This window comes from Sciurus carolinensis, chromosome 12 (assembly GCF_902686445.1).
Source record: "Sciurus carolinensis chromosome 12, mSciCar1.2, whole genome shotgun sequence".
Lineage (NCBI taxonomy): Eukaryota > Metazoa > Chordata > Mammalia > Rodentia > Sciuridae > Sciurus > Sciurus carolinensis.
This window is the reverse complement of record NC_062224.1, coordinates 109,775,858-109,792,284: the sequence shown is the minus strand read 5'-3', so window position 1 is coordinate 109,792,284 and position 16,427 is coordinate 109,775,858. Positions and strand designations below refer to the sequence as shown.

The window sequence follows — 16,427 nt, the reverse complement described above, 5'->3', positions numbered from 1 at the left end:
GTTTCTGAATTGATGTGATTAATCCTGAGGCTGGGCCAGGAGTCAGTTCTGATGATCATAGTTGTCGTTACAGCATCTAGCTTCAAATTCAACTTCATTTCTGGATAAAAAAATGTCTTCAAAAGGAAAGTCCATCACTAGTACTTAAAGCAGAATTGATGAGAACTTGAAGTCCAAGGGAATGATGGTTTTCAGTAGTAAAAAAAGCAACTCAGATTAAATGGAAACATTCTTTAACTTGGTATGTTTCACAGAAGTTTCCATGTATGTTAATGAACCTAAATTATTGTACACTTCTTGGAGACAGCAAAGTGCTTCTAAAACTAACTTATCATGTTAGCTAGTAAAAATTTGCTCATGAAAAGAGAAAAAACTTTACTGAGAATTAGAAAATACTCCAATCTACCAATTATTTAGTTCCCAAGTGTATAGACTCACCCTTGGTCCCCAAGAAGTCACTGATGTTTTTCAAATATTTATCTGCATTTTATAATTTTATAAATTATAAATTTATGTTACACTATAAATAACATTTCCAGAAAAGTCTCAGAACCACCTTTGTGTATAACAAGTCTGTGTTGTGAGGGATAGGGAAGGAGAGCTGCCATATTAATTTAAAAATTAAAAATAGCAATGCCTTTTATTTATTTATTTATTTTTTGTGCCAGGGATTGAACCCAGGGTTGCTGAACCACTGAACCACCCTCAGCCCTTTTTAAATATTTTATTTAGAGACAGGGTCTCACCGAGTTGCTTAGGGCCTTGTTAGGTTGCTGAGACTGGCTTTGAACTTGGAATCCTCCTGCTTTAGCCTCCTGATTGCTGGGATTGCAGGCATGTGTCATTGTGCCCAGCAGCAATTCCTTTTGTTAAAAAATTGATATCTAGCAGTTAGAAGTTCTCTCTTGGTCTTAAATGTTGGTCTCACTAATACCTGGTGCTAGGTGATCAGCAGGTCCTAAGTGTCTGCTTCTTGAAATAGAATTTCCTGGAGTCATCAGTGAAAACCTCATGTCCCGACTTGGAGCTCTTTGCCTATAAAGTATCCCCTTGGAGATGTGGTGAGGGTGAGAAGCCTAAAGTCTAGTAGATTCTGCCTCCTTGTCCTCTTAGCTACCGCTCAGATACAATTCTGCTGAATTGTATTAGAAATTCAGCAACATTTGCATTTGCCTGAGGCGTGTGTGAGTGGGAGCCAAGTTACAGTGAACAATTTTGGATAGCAACCTCTCCAATATTAGTAAAAGATGTACCTTAAAGATAAAACCAAATTATGGACATAAAAAAAAAAAAATTCTGGTTTTTCTTTCTTTCTTTTTTTTTTTTTTTTTTTTTTGTCATTTTTCACATGATGGCATCATTTCAGGTGGTCAAAGAGGACATTTCCCCTTGAGCTAAATGCTTGTAACACAGATTTGCACATGAATCAATTTACGTATGTATTCCAAAGCCCTTGGATGTGTAGGAGAAATAGGTAATCTTTAGCAAGTTCTGGCAAGGTCTCCTCAATCATAGTAGCTAAAGAAACAAAGGTATACCTCACTATTCAAACTCAAGAACAGAAGGGTTTTGGATAGCAGTCCTGTGTGTTTACATAATTCACTCCAAAACTTACTTCTGGATCTGCCAAGTTCAGCCAGCTCACTGGTCCAGCTCTGGGTGTAACTGACAATTTTCTCAAAGTTTCTTGTAATAAAACATAATTAAATAGTATTTAAATATTCAGTTCGATCCCTCTTTTTTAAATAGTTCCTCAGTACTTTTTTCCACATCCACTATTTGGAAGAAGTTTGTGGCATCAGTGGCTCGAGTGTTCTTTCTTTTCATTTCACTGAATTTCCTATTGCAGTCTCTCTCTCTCTCTCTCTGTCTCTCTCTCTCTATACAGGATCTCACTAAGTTGCTCAGGCTGAACTCAAACTCTTGGTCCTCCTGCCTCGTCTTCCTGAGTGGCTGGGAGCACAGCAGTGCACCACTGCACCTGCCACAGGCATTCTTTTGAAAATGACAAATTATATTGGAATTATGAAAAACAGCAACATCCCAGTCCTCAAGAGATGCCTTTGAGTGTTCTTACTTGCACTAGTTATATAGTCAGTTTCCCCTAGAAAATTATTACAGTGGGGAATTTATTAGGGAAAACATCATTTAAAAATTTTACCAGCAGCTATAAACTGTCATTTGCAGCTCTAGGCTGACATTCAAACAGCTGCAGTCTGTGAGTGAGCTTTTACTTTCAGCTGCTGGGGAGGTTGCTCAACTTCCGTTCCCATGGAAACAGGGCTGGGTGGCGGGGAGGGAAGTGAGGTTGAAATGCACATTTCCCCATGCCTTATTTTTCCTGCCTCCCTGCAGTTCCCATAGAAATGGGGACATCAGTGCCAGCCCACCCCAAATTTGGAGAGCAAGCCTCCACATGTACAGTAGATGGACCTTAAAGAGGCACACAAAAAAGCCCTTCCTACGACCTCTCCTTTACCTGTGCATGGCAGGCATATTCTCAATTACAGTCTCTTTGGGTCTACTCTACATCTAAAAAACGATCCAGTTTTGTTTTCAATCAATTTTTGGAGAGTCAATTTGATATTACCTTTTTTTCCCCCCCAAAATGAGAATTCTCTTAAACATACTCTTATTGTTAGGTACATATTTATTCTTCATGGGTTAAGATTTAGTATAGTGTTTTTACTTCTTATTTTTTTTCCCCTCCAAGATAAATGAATTTTGATTCAGGGAACCCTCCTATTGTATAACATAAAAAGTCTCCTCAAATAGTTTCATTCTTATGTATTATTTTAGAAGTTACTCCACAGAGCAGAGGTAATTATTGGTTCTGTCAAACATATCAGAGAAAACTGCCATTTTAATTGGTTATCACAATTTTCTTGTTTAGGTAACAAAAATATCCTGTTAGGTGGGTTCTGCGTCTTTCCACCTATCAGCTCTGGGTCATCCCACGACTCCCGTAATGCCGGTACTCCAGAACACACAGGGCATCATCTTCAGCTGTCTCTTTCTCGTACTGGAACTGACTAGCAAATTCCACTGGAACCACTAGACATGAGGACTATACTTGTCTGAATAAATGTGCTTTAGGCAGTAGTAGACCTAAAGCTTTGTGTTAGGTTGAAGTGGATGCCAAGCATAAATAAGGGGTTTTTGCTTTAAGCTGTCCCAGTAGAGATAGGAAGGTGGGCTCCCCAGGGGAAGCTCATCAAGGTCCTGTGTGATCACTGGATGCCTGGTGCAGACTGATTTTAGAGAGGCTCCAGGAGCTGAGGGATCTCTTGGTTTTGCTAAAGTGACCAGGAAGGACTTGACTTTACAGAGAGACCTCTCCCTCTTTTTTTTTTTCTTTTCTCTTTTTAGCAACGGAGTCTTTTTATTGATAAGTTCCCAACAGCATCAGTGAACATCGGGTACAAAAATATTCCATTAAGCTCTGTTTTCCAAGGTGGCATGGCTTGCTCCAAGAAACTCCAGGAAATCCCTACTGGGCCTTTGAGGTCCACACCTCTTCAAACACAGACCTCATCAGGCTCAGGGCTGAGTGGCCATCCAGCCTCCATCTTGAACTTCCTGTCTGTCTCAGAGACCTCCTGTAGGTACCAACTGGAGAGAAGCACTCAACACCTTAGTCTGGGAAGGGGCAGGGCTGGAAGGATGACATGGTGATGCTTGTCCACCTCCAGGAGGTCCTGGCCAGGGGATGGGGGACATCTGGTTCTGGTCACCTTTTAAGTATTGTTCAGAGCAGACCTGAGACCCAGCTCTGGAAAACGCCCCTGTGCCCAGCCCCACTACTCCAGCTGGGGTGGGTGTGCCCTGGCCTCAAGTTGTGTTCTGAGCGGGGAAGGAGCAGGAAGTTAGAGACCGCAGGAATTCCACAGCCCTCAGGAGGGAGCCCTGGATGACAGCACAGGGTGGCAAAGGTGAAGATGGTGAGGCGGGGTTACCCACTGCCACCTCAGACACCTGGGGAGGGCCACCACTGCCCGAGACCTCTGGGTGCCTGAGCAGGACCACGCTCCCGGCCTCCCCTTGTCGTCTGTCTGGCTGTGGCCATTGACAGTGGGAGAGCCAGGCCACACGTGGGACAGGTCCTCGAAGCTGGGGCTGAGGGAGGCAAGATGGTGTCAGGGCTGGCGTCACATGAGCCTGTACTCTGCTCCGTGTCGCTGGGCGGGATGGGGTCCTCATCTTCATCCTCCAGGAGGGAGGCCTCTGGGATGTCTGGTCCTGCAGAAGATGCTGTCCAAGTCCCACTTCACCTCCACCAGTGTGCTCCTGTGGAGGAAGCGCTCGCTGCAGGAAGCTGCAGGCAGGCACTGGACAGGTTGTTGAAATTCAGCAGCATCTCCCTGTGCTTCTCAGAGTGGCCCAGCATGTCCTTCTGGGCCAGAATGATGGCACTGACGTCATCTGTGCTCACCATGCTCAGATTCTGCTGCAGAAGACCCTCGAGGCCGAGTCTGGGGTCCATCTCTTCTTCCTCCTCCATGGCCTGCACGTCTGGCAGCCTTGCTCGCGCTTTAGGATGGCCCAGAGCTCTCTTATTGGTTCCTTCCTTTCCATTCTCCTGTCACCTGCTTCACAAAGGCCTTTGTTCCTCACTTATTTTCATAACTTCCTAAGTGTTTAAGTTTCTTCCTTTCTCCTTTCTTTATCCTCTCTTCTGATTTAGCAAACACACTATTTCCAAATTAACTTTCTTTTTATTTTGTTTCTGGGATTGAACCCAGGAACACTGCCACGGAGCTACATCCCCAACCCTTTTTGTTTTTCATTTTCAGACAGGGTCTCACTAAGTTGCCCAGGCTGGTCTTGTACTTGAGATCCTCTTGCCTCAGCCACCTGAGTAGCTGAGATTGCAGGCATGTGGTACCATGCCAGCCAGATTAACATTCTTAAAAGCACATTTTAATCCTTTTCTGTCTTCTTCTTATTTTTTATTATTACTCATTTTGTGGACATTGCTAGGCTTCAAACCTGGGGCCTTGTGCATGCTAGACAAGTGCTCTGCCACCAAGCTCTACCTGGACTCCTGCGTTTCATTTTAGACCTCAGTGACTTCTTAACATTGCTTTACCAAGACTTTCTTTTAAGAGACAGTTCTAATGTCAAATATTCTGCCTCATAAATCCTGTAAGTTACCAAAACAATTCAAAGGCATTTAATACAATTTTAGGTTCTTTCCTGTTCCAAATTGCTTGTCATATCCACAATGAATGCAAACATCTGTTAAGACGACATGCTTGCTTTTCATTTCAGACAATTGGTAGTAGTTCCTCAGTAACCACAAGTGTTCTGTGGGCTCACACTTTCATCAGTTGATAACCACCTAGGCCATCTACATTCTTGTTCAGAGTCTTCTTTCCAGCTCATTTCCGGTGCCCTACACAAGGTCTTTTAGCTCCTCATGGAGACACGCACAACTCTTAGCACAGTTAGTAGGACCACATTATTATTTTGGCTCCATGTGCTTGCCTTCAGAAATTTCTTCCAGCTCCTTTAGGAATAAAGAAAGAAATAGGGACTAGTGAGTTATTCCCTCCTTTGGGAACATCTGGATACCTCTCATAGTCCTACTCCACTGCAATGCTATCTGTACTTCACAGGAAAACACTCCAGCCTAGTGTGTTTGTCCATACCTGGTCCATGATGAGTGTCTGAACCACCCTAATTGGATCTGGGAGTAGCACTCTAATTGGGTTTAGGAGTAGTTGGTTGGCATTGGAAAGACTGTAATTAGGAGATAACTACTGTAAATTAAACCAACTTCTACTTTAAGTCTATGCCAAAGGGTTTTCTAATTAGCATAAAGAAATAATTTTGAATTGGATTGGTTAGAAATATTACATGGGGTCTTCTGGCTCTGCATGAATTAAATGTAAGATCCTGGCAAGCCAGCCAACAGAACACCTGTAGAACAATTCCTGTGGCCAGCTCTCTGGGCCTGTTGGCTGTCACCTATCAGAAGACACATCCTACCCGGTAGTAAGGAAGAAGTGTCATAGCATGCCTATCTCCAGTCCTGAGAGGCTGCTACGTATCTGTGTTCCTCCATACCCCAAATCCTGACACTTGAATCGTCAGCAACGAAACCTCTGTACAATTCTTACCCGTTAGCTCCTCCATAAAGTTTCTCCTAAATTTCCTGATGAGTTTATGAAAACATTCTCTAAACCATAATAGCATAAGGCTGATATTTCTGTCTTGCAATTAGCAAAGTGTTAAAGTTCATTGTAAGTTTCCTGATGGCAGGACTATGCTAGAACTGCCTTTGTAGCCCGTACTGCACATGGCACCGAGCCTTGCACACAGTAGCCCTTTGCTGAATCACCGAGGATGCGTGCCTCCCAGCTCTGTTTAGAACTGATCTGGCACTGGGCTCTGCGAACACTGGCAGCCAATGCAGGCGCTCGCAGAGTTCCGTTGATTCAGTGCTCACAGTTCTCAGGGATCAGTAGAAATTGTCCACAACTGCATGATCTCTAGGGGACATCCTGCAGACCCACGGGGGTTTGTTCTCAACAGCAGAGGAAAATGGTGTTGTCTGTGTTGCATCTTTCGGAAATTCAGATCTAAATATATCTCGTACTGCTTTTCCTGTCGAGTCTGGCTCCAGCTAATAAAGGTGGATAAATCCTTAGAAAGATTGCTCTTGTTATGTGTATCACCTAGTTAATTTGAAACAGTATATATAAATAACTTCATAGATAAAAAGATTAAAGTGAGAACAGAAATCTGGGAGAAAAAAATAAAAGAAGCACAGTAACAAAATATAGATTTTTAACAAAGCAAAATAAAACATGAGCAAGGACTTTGGACCCAGTCTGCCTGGGTGTGAATGAGCCCTGCTGTCCTAGCTGTGCAGGCCTGGGCAGGTCATTTAACCTCTCTGTGCTCAGATGGATGATGGCAGCACCCTCTTCATGGAGTCAGGCTCAAGTGAACCAGTACACACAGGCGTGCAGCACTCCGTACCTGGCACGCAGGAAGTGCTGCTGGGTGTATTTGCTATTCCTGGGGAACTGTCACAAAATTGAGGCTCTAAAGGTAGAAGGAGGCTAATTCCAGTAGTCTGCGGTTCTTCTGTCTCTGCATTTGTAGTTTCTTACCCCAAGTGAGTGATCTCTATGCCCCAAATCCCCTGCAAATGGTGCTTATGCCTTTCTTGTGGCACTTAGCAGATTCTCCCCTTGTACATTATTTGTGAGTTCCTTAAAAGCAGAGACGTCTTCTGTGCCTCCCTCACAGCAGCCCACAGAATGATCACGTAACAGCCTGGCTTGCACAGTGGCTCTGAGGTCACTGTTGGGGGAAGTGTGAGGTGACAGTGCTGGGTGCTCCCTGCGGTTGGCCCCTGGAGGCCCTCGCCTTGGCTTGGTGCCCATCCCGCTCCTGTCTCTTCAGCATCCGGCACTTCCTATCTCTACCACATTGCGGCAATGGTCTGCAGTCCCTCCAACATGCGTTTTCTTTCCCAGAGCCAGCCTCACAGGTGGGCGACGTTATGGTTAGAGATGAGCTAACCCCCAGAAGCTCACATGTAAGACAATGCAGAGAGGCTTAAGAGATGAAATGACGGGGTTATGAGAGCCTTAACCCAATCAGTCAGTTATTCTCCTAATAGGGATTGAGGGGTAACTAAAGCAGGTAGGGTGTGCCTGGAGGAGGTCGGCCGTTGGGAGATGCCTTTGGGGTTTATATTTTTCCATCTCTGCTTGCTACTTTCCTCCAGCACAGCCATCCTCCATGATGTTCTGCCTCACCTCAGACCCCGAGGCATCGATTTGGCCATCTATAGACTAAGACCTCTGAAATCATGAACCCCAAAATGAACTTTCCTCCTCTGTTATTCAGGTCAGGTCTTTTGGTCACAGCAGTAAAAAGGCTGACTAGACCATTTAATGCTGTGTCACCATCTTGACATTCTTCATTTTGCCCGAGCAGCTGTGTTAATCAGCTTTGGGTTGCTGTGACCAAAAAACCTGACAAGAATAAGTTGGAGGGGGAAAAGTTTATTCTGGTTCATGGTTTCAGAGGTTCAGTCCATGGTGGACTGACCTCATTTCTCTGGGCCTGAGGTGAGGCAGAACATCATGAGGGAAGGGGTTGGCAGGGGAAAGCTGCTCTGCACATAGAGGAGACAGGGAGAAGGGAGGGGGCTGCCTGGAAGAACAACCCTTCCAGGGTACACCCCGTGCCCACCTCCTCCAGGTACCACCCGTCAGTCCATTCACACTTGGATGAGCTAAATAGGTTGTGATCTCGCAGCCCAGTCAGTCTTCACCACTGAACACACCTGCGTTAACACAGGAGCTCGTGGGCGACACCCCATGTCTAACCCACAACAGGAACCTCAGGCTTCATTCTTCTCTGATCTGAGAAATGGCTTAGCTGACTTTCTCTTTCCCACGTTGTTCCCTACACCTGGAGCACTCTCTCCTTATTCAGAGTCAGTTTCCTTGTCATTCCCAGAGAAGCCATCAAAATAAGAGCCGTGTGTTATCACCCCTCTCCCTCCACCTCTCCTCAGAGTGTTTAACTTACTTTGGAAGTCCAGTGTTTATTTAAGTTCTGTGACTATCTTTCTCCCCACCAGACTTATGAACTCCTTGAGTGAACAGTACATTTGTTCCAGAATGGTTGTGCCTGCCACCTTATAAATAATCAATGAAAACTTGGTGAAGGAGTGAGCAGATGATTTTTAGAGCTATAAGACTGTTGGGATAAATTTTTCTTCCCATGTTGCAAAAACTGGTGTATAAAAATGGCAATGTGATCATCATGTGGTTTAATGCTGCTGGTGGTGACTTTAACCAGTTTTATCTGCTGCTTTTAAAGGTAGATGAATACAGTGAAGCTTGCCCATTTCTCTTCCTTTCCAACTGATTATTCTTCTCAGATGGACTCATACAGTAAAGCTGAACTTATCTAAAGGAAGGTTTTCATACATTGTTCTCTAATTCATTTTCTTATGGCCTGAAATGTCTATAGCCTGGTGCCTACTGTGGGTGTTTTTAGCAAGAGATACATTCGCTTGTGTTCTAATTTCCAGTAACAACTGGCATGAAAGTGCTGCTTCGGGTTTCGTAGCGTTCTGTGGTGTAAGAGCACTATGATAATGAATGTGGTGTTTGATGGTAATAGAGAACGGTGTGTCTGTAACGTGGCTCTCCAGTCATTCTTTCTCTTCTGTCTTGTCTAATTTTAAATAAGTTGAATGAGCTCACTCGGAATGCACAGCTGGCTGGGCTTTCTGTAGCCCAGCTTCAGAACTACATCTTGATTAATCTGCTTCCTGGAATCAGACCAATACCATTGAACCAGATTGAGGGTAATACATACCATTTTATAATCTTACTTTTTAGCACTTGGTATCATTCTTTTACTCTTCAAACGTTTCGCTAAAAATTTTAGGTGATAACCCAAAACTCATTTAGAAGTGGAATTTTACTTGCAATATATAGTAGATTTTGAGGACTAACCCCCCCAAAAGAAGAGAAATAAATTTATCCAGCATGGTATACTAACTTAGTATTGCTTCTTAGTTTTTAACCAAGAGAAAAAAAAATTAGAATCTTCCTAAGTCAGCTCCCAAGTGAAGTTAACCAATATAGTGACAGAAGAATCATTACTGCTTAAAAGAGAAACAGGCTAAATACCCGCCCCCCTTCCTACAAGTGCAAAGTATCTGAGAAAAAGAGATTTAAAGATGAATAGAAGGAATAGTTTTGATCCCACAGCAACTGTATCATGTCAGTGAGGAAAAGGACCCAGTATTATTTGCATAAATCAGTATGGGTCACAGAGAGGACAGAAGGGAATCCAGAGTACAGGAGAGAGTACACAAAGAGGGCCTTCTCACGCAGACGTCACCTCAGAAGTTGCGCTGAGGTACCAGCAGACTCCAGGGCCTTAATTTGCCGTACGTTGGAAATCACCTGACTGGTTTATGCCCTCAGTGCTTTTTTCAGAAGGCTGTAAAAGGAGGAATATCTGTCATTTCAGCTTGCCCCCTCTTAAGACTTTATGGAATTTTAAGCAGGCTTCTCCCAGAATTAAGTTTCTGATTCAACCACCTTAGAAACTATTTGACCTTCTCTTTTTCTCTAGCTTGCCCAGAAGGATGAGGGTGAATATGTTCATTTTTTTTATACCCGTAATATGATAAGTATCAGAGGTTCCTATCTCCCATTCAGATGTTAGAATGACAGTACTTTCACCCTTGAGTAGCTCGGTTAGTTGCAGTAGGCTGCTGAGATGGTGTGTCAGGGTCCTGATGTAAGGAGACCGGCAGTGTAGATGATGATCACGGTAACCTGACAACTGGGGCTTAGCTGTGGTATCAAAGGGTCTGTTGAGCCCCCTGTCACTCCTGTGGTGCCTGTGTATGTCCCTCAGTCCTTCACAGTTTACTAATTTATAGAATGGGCATAGAACACCAGCTTATCTTTATGAGGCTTAAAATTTAGGTTGAGTGCTTAGCCCAGTTTTGTGTCATGCATTATGTGCTCAATAAAAGGAAATGACTTTAGTAGTAGATGTTTGTATTACTCTATTACAAAACATTAAAAAAATGAGGTTCTGCATAAGAGGCTTAAATGAATTGCTTGTAAAATTATATAGCTAGTATTTGGCAGAGCAGACTTTCAAATGCAAGACCATTTAACTCCAAACCACTCTACATAGAGTATCAAAGAACAAGTGTGTGCTCACATAATCGCTCTTGAAGAGTACGAATTTCCCCATCATTAAATTTTTAAAAATATTTTTACAGTTGTAGATGAACCTTTATTTTATTTAGCTATTTTACATGCAGTGCTGAGATTCAAACCCAGTGCCTCTCACATGCTAGGCAAGTACTCCACCACTGAGTACCACTGAGCATCTCCAGCCCCCATCATTAAAATTTAATTTTGTTTTTGTATCCAAAATGTGCATACAGATTCTTGAAATAGTCAATAATGACAAAAATAGTCCTTTTTGATTTTTTTTCTTTTTTTTTTTTTTTTTTTTTTTGGTATCAGGGATTGAACCTAGGTATACTTAACTCCTGAGCCACATCCCCAGCCCTTTTTATTTTTTTATTTGAGACAGGGTCTTGTTAAGCAGGGCCTTGCTAAGTTGCTGAGGCTGGCCTTGAACTTGCTATCCTCCTGCCTCAGCCCGCCGAGTCACTGGGAGTGCACCACCCTGCCCAGCTTGGTCCTTTCTAATCTTACAAATTTATTCTCTCCTAAAGTTTACTTCTAAGTTGGTTGCTTCTATCACAGCATGGGTATTTGCCTAGAAATGAGTGGGTATAGTCTCAGGCCAATTAGTAAAAGCTGGTCTAGCCTGTTCTGACTCCTCCCAGTCTCATGTACCGAGTTTCACTGCAGTGGTTTTCCAGTGGATCAGAACTGCCTGGGGAACTCTGAAAGTAGAGGTGCCCGATCCCACCTCAGACCTTTCGATTCATCTTCATAGGGTGAACCTGCTGGACCCATCCCAGCAGAAACTGAGGCAGGGCAGAGCATGATGCATCAGTTAAAGGGACTAAAATAAGGCCAGCGTGGTGGGAGCAGAAATTGTTGTCCAAAACTCTGTGCATCCCTGTCAGTAAAAGTCACTTGAGCTCATACCTCCAATGCATAAGTATTTACTTTGTAATAAATTATGTACCTGCAATATCATAAAATAGGCAAAGATATAGATATTTTTAAATATGAGGTAAAAAAATTAAATAGTACCAGAAACTCTAATAATCCCCTTTTGCTATTGCACAATGTGGGCATTGAGTAGGGGAAGCAGGTGACAGCAGACCCTGTTGGACCAGCAGAGTCATGCTAAGTACTTCTTTTTTTATCCTAAGTACTGAGAAGCAATTGAAAATTTTTAGAAAGAAGAATTTCAGATTTACATCAGAAAAAAAATTATTTTTGCTCTATGATGCAGAAATTCAGAGTACAGCAAGGATGGACACAGGAGACCAGTTTGGTGTTATTACAGTAGTTCTGATTATAGGTAATTATGACTTGGGCCAGGGCCTTGCATAAGGTTCGGTGGGAGAAGAGTGAGAAGGTTTTTTGGAGGGATGTACTATATAACCTCATGTGATTGCAAGAGTGTCGGTGTGGCAGAAGTCAAAGGTGACTCTGGGTTTCTGACTTGGCTTTCTGGGCGGAAGATGAGGAACTAGAGGTGAGTAGGGGTGGGGCATGAGTCCATGTTTAAAATTTCTGAGATGTGAAACATCCAAATGATGACATGAAGCTAACTGGTTATGTAGGTTGAGTTTAGAAGTTCTGGGCTAGGAACTGTGACTTTGGAGGTTGTTAACACAGATAGTGCAGGATTTTCTCCACCTCCAGACAGTATTTACTAATAAGAAGGCTCTGTAGCAGAAGTGCCAAGGAGTTTCACAAAATAGTATGCAAAATTAGAGTTATAGGATAATCAGAAATGAATAGATACGCAGATCCTATTAAGCGTGAGCTCCTGAGTCTGCTGTAGCGTTCAGACCAGACAGCTTACATTTAAACACGGTGAAGAAAGTAGAAGTCAGTGTTTCAGAAGCTTTCAGGGACACTTGGATGAGCATGCTGCATTCTGGAGTGAGCCGTGAATGTTGGAAAGAGGCTCACCTCATGCAGTTCCTCATGATTGAGTCCAGGAATCTGTCACAGGTGTGCACACCATTAGTCCTGAATAGTGGGGAAATTTGGACGTGTCAGGGGAGAGGACAGCAAGAGGTGTACTGAGATCGTATGTTATTATGAATTCAGGGAAAAAGTACCTGAAATTTGATGTCTGTGAGCCTTGGGTCTTACGTTAGGTTGCAGTAGGAGATAAATACCTTCCTTGTCCTCGCTGCTTTTAAACCATTGTGCTCCTCAAGTATTAGAATGCACCTGATAAGGGGTTGGGGTTGTAGCTCAGTGGCAGAGCACTTGCCTAGCACATGTAGGCACTGGGTTTGATCCTTAGCACCACATAAAAGTAAATAAATAAAATAAAGGTATTGGATTCATCTACAACTAAAAAAATATTTAAAAATTTTAAAAGAAAAGGAATACACCTGATAAACTGGATGTGGTGGTGTACTCCTGTAATCTAGCAACTCAGAAGTTCAAGGCCAGCCTGGGCAACTTAATGAGACCTTGTCTCAAAATAAAAATAAAAAGGACTGGGGATGCAGATCAGTGGTAAAGCCCCCTGGGTTCAATCCCCAGTACCAAAGGAAAGAGTCTATCTAATAAGCTCTTCCGTACCATGTCAGTTTTTCTTCCCTTAGTCTCTTCCAGTAAAACATTGACTAACAGTCCCCCTCTCTTAGTGCTAAAAAGCTCAGAAAGAATCTAAGTTGCTTCCTTTGCTGACCCATTAAAGAGGATAAAGTGAAACCTATAGGAAATGTCTCTCTTCTTAGATGTTTTCTCCTGATTTCTTTTCATCAATTTCTTCCTGGTCATTTACATTGCTGCAAACTGAGAGTTTCTCTTGCCACTGATCCACTTCATGTCCGGATCTTGATAAGCTCTTGCAGAAGTGGCTATGACTCTCACTTAGAAACACTCAGATCTCATTAAACACTCAGATGTTATATTTTACATTTTCTTGATCCAATGGTTAATGTATTAAATGGAATAATTTATATTCATCCTAAGAAATTATCTTGAGTGAACAAGAATAATACATAATGGATAGTCAATTGTTCTATATATTAAAATTTTAAGCACTTGAATATATGACCATGGGAATATTTATTTTGAAAAACATTAACCTGAGTCATATCAGCCTTAAACAAAAATAAAATAAATAAATAAATAAAAAGTGATTTACTTTACCAGTATCTGTATCCATTAATAAATATTTATATCTTTTATGTCTAAAATAGAAAAGTAGGTTTCTCAAGTCCTGCATTATAGTTCTTATAGTTAACTGACCCAGTGTTAATTTTGAGCATGGGGGAAATACCGTATTTTTCAATTGGTGAGGAAACTTGCCTATACCAGTGTAGGGAAAATCCTCATTGCTGTGCTCCCTCTCTGACCCTGACCCCACACATTTACTCTTGGTCACCCTTGTACCTTGCATGAACACCTGTTACTGCACTTGTGAAACTCTGTGGTAATCAGACACATATTTGGCACTCTGTCTAGACTGTCAGCTTCTCAAGTAACTTTGCCTTTATGCTCTGGTCCCAGACAATAAAGCTCAGTAATTACAAGGGCAGGCTCTGCAGTCAGCTCTCTGTATCTCATTCCTAACTCCATTTACCAACTGTGTGACTGGGGTTTTCTTATTTGTAGAATCTGAATAGTACTTGCCTCACAGAGTTGTTGGGAAGATTAAATATAGATTTTTCTAAGTTATTACTATAAAACTTAGGAATTTCTTTGACATGAAACAGTCCCATACCTAATGCCAGTTACTGCTGACTGAAAGCAGCAGAGAGAAGCAAGCATCAGGGTGGACCAGGGAGTGCTGAAAACCGTGCCTGCCGCCTGTCTCCTTCCTTGACTGACAGGTCAGCTCATTAATTCTCAGTACAAATTCCATGCTGAGCACCTACCCTTCAAATCTTGTAGACCCTGGTGTCCAACCCTAGGATGGAAAAGTGTGTGGGCATCCTAATTGTCAAACAACAGGGCACTGATATTTACTAGGTGAAATGTTAAATGGTGCCAGGGTTGCCAGGTACTCAGAATTGGAAAGTGGAATCTATACAGAGAAGAATCATTCCACCAAATGCCAATAGTACCTTACCTTGAGAAACACTGGTGGCTCCCAGGTTCTTTCCCTACTTTTAAATTCAAAAACCACGTTTTCATAAAATTGATATACTACTCCATAAAATCCATATAAACCAAAGATCTTGTCATATATATTGCAGAGGAGGTTGAAAAATCTCCATGTGTGTTCTGTTATTTCTCTGCTTTCTGTCTCTGTTTCAAGTTAATATAGTTGTGTTCAAATTTGTTTCTTAAAGTTCTGTTATCCTAATTATCCAAAGTTTAAGATCTATGGTGTTGAGAAGCACTTGAGCTCCTAAATGTACAAAGATAGCTCAGTTGGTAGAGTGCTTGCCTTGTAAGTACGAGGCCCTGGGTTTGATCCCAGTACCACACAAAAAAAGTAAAAAGATTGTATTTGTAGTCAGTAAAACTACCTAAACCATATATGTAAGAAAATATATTTTATTATAATAATTAATGCATGTGAAATTCAAATATTAATGAGTATTTAAAATAAGAGAATGAAAATAAAAATACAAAATAGAGTGATAATCCTGGCAGATGTGATTAGTAAGATAAAGATTATTAACGAAAATTAACTTAAAATTTCTTTAATATCTTTATTTTATTCATTTTTTAAAATGTGGTGCTGAGAATTGAACCCAGAACCTCACACGTGCTAGATGAGTGCCCTGCCACTAAGCCACAACCTTCACCCTCACTTAAAATTAAATACAACAAAATACATATTCAATCTGAGTCATAAATAAAAATAAGAAACATAGGTCTTGAATGAGAAGATGGGGAGTGAAGAGGTCCAGTGTAGAGGCCGAGCATCCCTGGTCGGAACCCTAAATCCAAGATGCTCCAGATCTGTTACTTTCTAAGTACTGACATGGTACCAGAAACGGAAGAGTCCACCCTGACTTCAGAGGTCGGATCACAGTCAGAACACAAGTGCACCAAAAATGTTGTTTAAAGTCACTGTAAGGAAATCCCAGGGAACCAGCCGGACACGGGAAATCACATAAGGGAGTTTATTAAGCAAACAGTGTCTCCCTGCAGGGTAAGAGAGCAAATGAGAGGAAAAGAGAAAGGAAAGAGAAAGGGCGCGCTAGAGAGAGTGGAAAGCCAGCAGGATAAAGTGAGGAGGACAGACAGAAGGATGGGAAAAGATGGCGGGGAAGCTACAGTAAACAGTTGAATTCTACAGGGCTAACAGGGGACCAATCAGAGAAGGACACTTGCAAGCTGACTGATGAACCTATAGCTAGCCAGGATGTTCACAGACTGACAAGTGGTTGGGAGGCAGGGAAAATGGCTGCACCTGAAAGGGCGGGGGAGCAGCTTTATACATTACAGTCACCTTCTGGTCACGTACATAAGGAGTATCTGAAACATAAATGAACTTATGTTTAGACTGGAGTTCCATCCCCAGGTTATCTGGAGGGGGAGTGTGTGGGTGTGTGGGTATGGGTGGGTGTGTGCGCGCATGCACACATGCAAATATTCTGAAATCTGAAGCACTTGCCATCCAAGTGAGGGATACTCAGCCTGTTCCTCCTGCAGCCTCTCCTCTTGCATCTCCTGAGGCCAGCATGATAACAACGGGGAGAGCGGTTGCTGTGCTTTTTCCTTTGCTGCCATGAAGGTCACTGCTTCTTGGCCCCTGCCCTCCACTCCCCTTTGCCTTAGCTC

The 16,427-nt window shown here is 42.5% G+C and overlaps 1 protein-coding gene and 1 pseudogene across 8 annotated transcripts in view; one reads left to right on the top strand and one right to left on the bottom strand.

Moving 5' to 3' along the window:
* Positions 1–16,427, top strand: part of Rabgap1l (RAB GTPase activating protein 1 like) — a 663,388-nt gene that overhangs the window by 605,081 nt on the left and 41,880 nt on the right. The gene's annotated exons all lie outside the window — the stretch shown is intronic.
* LOC124961915 (kxDL motif-containing protein 1-like) lies at positions 2,939–4,575 on the bottom strand (annotated as a pseudogene).